The following is a 6,000-nucleotide window of genomic DNA, read 5'->3' as shown; positions in this document are numbered from 1 at the left end:
GTCTCAATCCCCCTTGGAAACATCCCCTCTCCTGCCATGCAATGACCATCACAGCCAGGTCTATGACCTATAGAAAGGGCAGTCCTTTGGCTACTTAGCCTTGGAAGGGCATGTTCTAGAGAATGAAAGATTATGTTTTCTCGTGGTGAAACTCCCTATGAGTGCAAATAATTTAGTGCCGTGTTAAAACAGTGATGACTTTAGCCCATAATTTCAAGAAATGAAGCAACACTCCCTGACAAAGCCTCAGAAGCTACAACTTATACCAGCCCTCCTGGTTAGCAGCCCAGAGAGCTATGAACATCCTCAGCCTCATTAACATCTTAACCGGATCCCTACTGAGCATCAAGGTCTCCTGGTATATTCTCTTGTGAGCTAGAAACAGAGATTTTAAGGACAGATTCTCCTGTGGTCTGATCTCCTTTATGTGTCACTCTTCCCTTTCAGTAAGGTTACTGTCACTTAAACATCCCTGTTGAAATGCAAGTCTTTCCTTACCTCATCATTACAGTGACAGAATCCCTTGTTGCATGCCCACTTATTCCATCCTCTGTGACGCTGCCTTTTTCCCATGTTTTTCTACTATACTCCGGTAACAATAATCAACTTCCATAACTGGTATCATCTGCAGACACATGGACTTCCCCTGCTGGCTCTCCATCACCTACCACACCTCATTTCAAGCTCCTGTTTCAACCTCCGTGTCCTCCACGACCTCACACCTTCCTTCAGCTGTTGTGTCACCTCCTATGCACTCCAACCCTCCCACATTCCCTGTGTGTCTTAGCAAGCCAGAAGGTACCATCGGGCCATTCTCTGTGGTATCATCTACTATGCCTGAATCGCATTCGCATCCTCTTCCCACCTCTCTCTCCCACTGCTTCAGCAGTGTGAGGAGGCCAGTAACCGCAAAATGGTGTAACAGGGCATCGGTGTGAGAATCCAGTGTTGTCTGGGCAATGCCTTTCTCCTGTGCTCAACCCCTCAGACTGCCTTTTAAATGAGGATTATTAGATTCTTCAATATTTGCATGCAGTTGGGTAGTATAATGCCCTAGCTATCTAACAAAGCACATGTGAGCCTCCAGCATGATCAAACCTCCCCCCTATTTCACTTTTCTCCTTCTTTTCTCCAGTCAGAACTAGGGTCTCCTCATGTTGTTTTCAGATTAGTCAAGGCATCAGTCCTGACACAGGACCAATGTAGCAGCACCCCAAAAGCCTTCAGCCCTCCTGACACCATGTGATGAGCAGGATCCAGATCCTTAAGCATTACCTGAGCTCAAGGTTAAGAATTGTAGCTAAAAAGTTATACATACTGTTAATTGTTTTAATAAGCGGATGGGAAAATTTGTGAAAGCTGAAGAGAAAAAAACCCATCCAACTTCCAAATGTCATTGTTTTGAAGACTGTACATTGCATTTCTAATGCAGATAGCTGGGTCTTATTTTCAGGTCGTACATGATGGATGAAAAGCAACATGAGGCTCCTTCTCAGAAAGGTGCTGAATTTTCTGCTCCGGTACCTGTGCGTTAAACCTACGTGGTTAATCCCTACGGTTTACCCGACCAGAGCTGGGAAATAAGTGGGTCACGGAACTTTCGCACTAGAGACAATTCAATTCCTTCACCAAAGCTAAAGGTGTTAATGTTTAGAACGGCAGGATCAGCGGAACCTTTTGCTGTTCATCACTGCCGATAGCCGGGCTACCTCTTGCGCACGGAGGGCTCCCGCACGCCCACACGCTAACCTCTGCTCTTCAGCGGCGAGCCATATTAAAGCTCAGCACGTACGCAGCCGCTCACACCTGCAGACTCCAAATCCAGAGGAAAGGCTTTAACTGTGCCTTAAATGAAGCCTTCTTTCCCCAATACGTCACTGCGCTGTATGTGACGGTGCGAAAGTAGCGGTCTGCTCTGTGTCCTGGAGCTCAGGCGCCGGGCTGGCGGGGACCGAGCGCAGAGGGCTCCCTTCGCCTAAGGAAACACGGCTCGGGAGAGCACCACGCGTGTTTAGGGTGCCTTCTCCCAGCGGCTGCCCGGCCCGAACGCACCCGCCGCGCCCCGCTGCTGCGGCGAGCACGGCACGGCACGGCCGGAGTCATCGCTCCCCCCGGCCCGGGCAGCGCGTTTCAAAGCGTGCCGGTCCTGCACCGTGGGGGGTTTAAAACGCGCCGGCCCCGCGGGGCTCCGCGTCGCGCCCCCCCGCTCCCGCCCCGCCCCGGGAGAAGCCCCGTCCCCGCCCCGCCCCGCCCCTCCCCGGGAGAAGAGGATGACATCATCCCCCCCGCCCGCCCGCCCCGCCGCTTCCCCGGCCCGCCCGCTACCCTGGGAGGGAGGGGGGGCCGCGCCCGCACCCCCTCACGGAGCCGCGCCCCAGCGGGGGGCTGGGGGGGCTCTGCCGCCCCGCGGCTCCGGCCCGCCGCCTGGCCTCGCCCCCGCCCCACACCCCACTACGTCATCCCTCCCGCCGCCCCCTCCCCCCCGCGCGCGCGGCGGTACTGGCGGGGAAGCGTCCCCCGAGGGGACCGCCGGGGCCGGGCAACGGCTTCGCGGCGGCTTCAGCCGCAGCAGGGCGCCGGCGCAGAAGCGTCGCGCCGGCGCGGTGGGGCGGACGCGCATGCGCAGCAGGGTGGGGGGCGGGCGCGGCGGGCGGGCGGCGGGGCAGCTCCTGCGCTGACACCTGCAGCATGTGCCAGGAGCTGCAGCGGCAGCGGCCGCCTCTGCCTCTGCGCGGCGCGGCCGCCCCGCTCCGGCGCCGTGCGCGGCGGCGGCGGTGGTGGCGGCGGAGGAGCAGCAGTAGCAGCAGCAGCAGCAGCAGCAGCAACAGCAGCAGCAACTCCCGCTCCCGGCGTCCCTCCCGCCTGGCACCGTGTGCCGGCGGGTGCACGGTGACCTTACGGAGCGTGCATTACCTCACAGGTAAATATCAGCTGATCCGCCCCGGCGGCGGCAGCGGCGGGAGCCCACAGAGCCTTCCTGAGGTAGCGGTCCCGGCCGGGGCAGCGGGCGCGTGGTGCCGGGCGGGGGGCGCCGCCTGTTGCCGTTTACCTGTGTGGGGCAGCGGGCGGGGGGCGCCCGGGGTTCCCCCCTCAGTCTCCGGGGGTCGGGGCGGCCTCGGCGGGGTGGGGAGGGCGGGGGGACCCCGGGCGCCCTCCCCACCCCGCCGAGGCCGCCCCCGGTGGGGTCGTACCGCGCTCCCGCTTGTCCTCAGGGCGGGTTCGCGCTGCCTGCTGAGGCGCTCCCGGCCCTGGCAGGTGTGTGTGAGTGAGAGTGTGTGTGTGTGTGTGTGTGTGCGTGTGTGAGTGTGTGTGTGAGTGAGTGTGCACAGGCACGCGGCACGGCAGGGCTATCTCCCAGTGACCCATCCAGCCGCTCCATGCAGCCGGCCCTTGGGTCCCTCTGCATGGAGAGGGGGCCCGGTGGGCTCACGGCTGTCCCTGCTCAGCTGCTGTCACATCTTACGGCCGGCTGAGGTAAAACGGATGGAAAGGATGGTACCCCGTAACGCAGCAGCACTGCCTTTACCTGTGCGTTCACCGACTTGTTGGCAAACTTCGGTAATTGGTGGTGAAAATCTTAGTCATTGCAGCCAAACCAGCTTGTACTACACTCCCATGCTGAAGATTAGCTGCCACCTAAAATTAAATATTGCTGGTGACTGTGGTGGTCAGCTGCATCTGCTACTTATTCACTGGATCCGCCTCCCAGCATGGGCTATGTTTTAGGTAGTACTTTAAACACTGGTGGGAATCAATGTTGTCTGGTAATCCTCGATAGTTACTGGTGATCCAGAAGATGTTAAAATGAGAGGTTCATCAAGTAAGAATCAGTATCACAAACTTGGTGTTTGTAGACTTTCAATATATTGTATTGTGTTTGAAGTTTTGTAACTTACTGTTCACTTCTGTACGCTGAACCTCTGCTCCTCCCCTTGTTGTTGGGATATAGAAGTAGTTTAATCATAATGGGGAGTAAAGGCACGGATTCTGTGGTTTAACCCTGTCATAGCTATGGAGCTGTTTCAGTAACTTTTACCTGAATGCCAGGTTGTCTCTCACATCTATGAACGTGCACACGACTGGACACCTATTCACTAATAAAATTATGGCAACTAGAGAGTAGCCAGTGCTAGATTTTTAAGTCATGCAGGTTTCTGGTTGTCAAGGGGTAAGTGAGCATGAGATAAAAGCCAATGCCATGTCTATTTTAAGTTCATATCTTTATATTGCTCCTCAAAAGAGAATGATCCTACTGACACATTTTTGGGTTTCACCCTCCTGTTGCAGTCACAAGTCAAGTTCTTGTATTTATTTAAAGTTGGTATTTAATGCACTAGACGTTTTTGTGGGTTTTAGATGTTTCTGTGGTTTTATTTGGATTTTATGTTTTCTTTATCACAAGACAAAGTTAAAATTCAAAGAACGGAATGCCTAAAAATAAATCTTTCCTTCCAATAAAAAGTCACACATAAAATATCAGCTCCTGACTTGACCTCTCAATGAGGTAAAACTGTAATCAAAATGAGGTGCTATAGTCTTGCAGTGGTAGTAGTAAATACAAAATTACATATGTGTGCACACTGTGATCACAGGCAAGTGGATAATTCATGCATGTAATACTCAGTATATGTGTCTCCCCAGTGGTGTGTAATCATTTCCACAAGCAGTTTTTGGTGTGTTACTGGTTGTGTGCACCGATGCCCAGGATGGCTAAACTGTGCAGGCTCAACCATGGTAGATTCAGCTCTCTCTGGGAAGTACCTCAGGACCCAATCCTGAAAACAAACATGTGGCTGTGATCTCTGCATGCTAGGGTAACCCACTGATCCCACAACTAAAAAACAGAAAAAAGCACAAAGTACATTATGGTAAGCTGCTGTACAGCAATCTATTAAGGTTTAGAGGAAGGTGAAGGATGGATTTTTTTGTTTTGTTTGGCTTTTGAAGGTTTAGTCCTTTATTAATGATTTCCTTGATTTCTATAGTTGTACGCTGTCAGAGACTGTAGAATTGATGATCTCCTCCTATCCGTTTTGCCCAGTGTAAGTCTATTCAGAATTGCCTATAAGGGTCAGCACTGATCTGTCTAACTTCCATGCCAGGCAAATAATCAGATATAATTGCACTGAAATCAATGAATATATACTGACATGAAACTGTGAGAAGAAAATCGGCCTCATGGTGTTTTATATTTGCATAGCTGAAAGCCAAAAATAGCTGTCATGAACACAGCGTGTCCTTTCAGAAGAAATAGTCAATGGCTATCTTAAAGCTATCCAAAAAGTTTCTTCAGTTTCAGCAGGTTTGGGTTAGGAAAGTGAAGGCAGCAGTCTTGGAATGAGAACTGTTCTGGAGAAACTTTTTGTTCCAGTGACTAATCTCCTTCTCCTTAATTCCGTGCTGTTAATCTTAGCATGCACATATCCACACTATTAACGTTTGGCAAGGACTGTTTTCTTAAACAGGGCTCCTTAAGTGTGTTGCCAGGTGTCACAGGGTTAATTCTAATGACTGTGTTTTAAACTGCTGCTCTTTACATTAATTATATATGTTCCTATCTCTAGGCATAACAGCAAAATGTAAGTGGTATGGAATGTTACATTCCAATTAGTTTTGCCGTGTAAATAGGGATTATAGTTGATGGGTAAGTCTGACATGTACTGCATGACTTGTCATGTTTTTCCTGGAGAGAGGGGAGTCTTGGGACTGAGTCACCATGGAAGAACATGGAGCCCCGTAGGCACAAAACTGGCACAATGGAGTGATGAGTCAGACCTCTTATCTTTAAATTTGGTATTATGTGGTATTCACGCACGGGGTACATTGCATTCATTGTGCACCTAGGCAAGTAACTAGCAGGCAAAAAACTCCTTAATCTGTCGTCTGACTCTGGGATGCCTTTTGTTTGCAGAGTTGGTCCTGCTTCTATTGAAATGAAAGGCTGTTCGTTAGGATAATGTGGGAAATCATGGTGTATTAACTTGCTGAGCAAATCAGGTC

The 6,000-nt window shown here is 51.6% G+C and overlaps 1 protein-coding gene across 4 annotated transcripts in view; it reads left to right on the top strand.

Moving 5' to 3' along the window:
- The first annotated feature begins 2,710 nt into the window (after positions 1-2,710).
- The window catches only part of DTNA (dystrobrevin alpha), a 230,448-nt gene continuing 227,158 nt past the window's right edge, over positions 2,711-6,000 (top strand). For all 4 annotated transcript variants that reach the window (XM_072852538.1, XM_072852536.1, XM_072852534.1 and 1 more), the window contains exon 1: positions 2,711-2,920. The gene's annotated coding sequence lies outside the window, so the exon portion shown is untranslated. The remainder of the gene's footprint in view (positions 2,921-6,000) is intronic.

The sequence above is a fragment of the Ciconia boyciana genome, chromosome 2 (genome assembly GCF_034638445.1).
Source record: "Ciconia boyciana chromosome 2, ASM3463844v1, whole genome shotgun sequence".
Classification (NCBI taxonomy): domain Eukaryota; kingdom Metazoa; phylum Chordata; class Aves; order Ciconiiformes; family Ciconiidae; genus Ciconia; species Ciconia boyciana.
The sequence above is the reverse complement of the archived record's forward strand: the minus strand, read 5'-3'. Positions and strand labels throughout refer to the sequence as shown.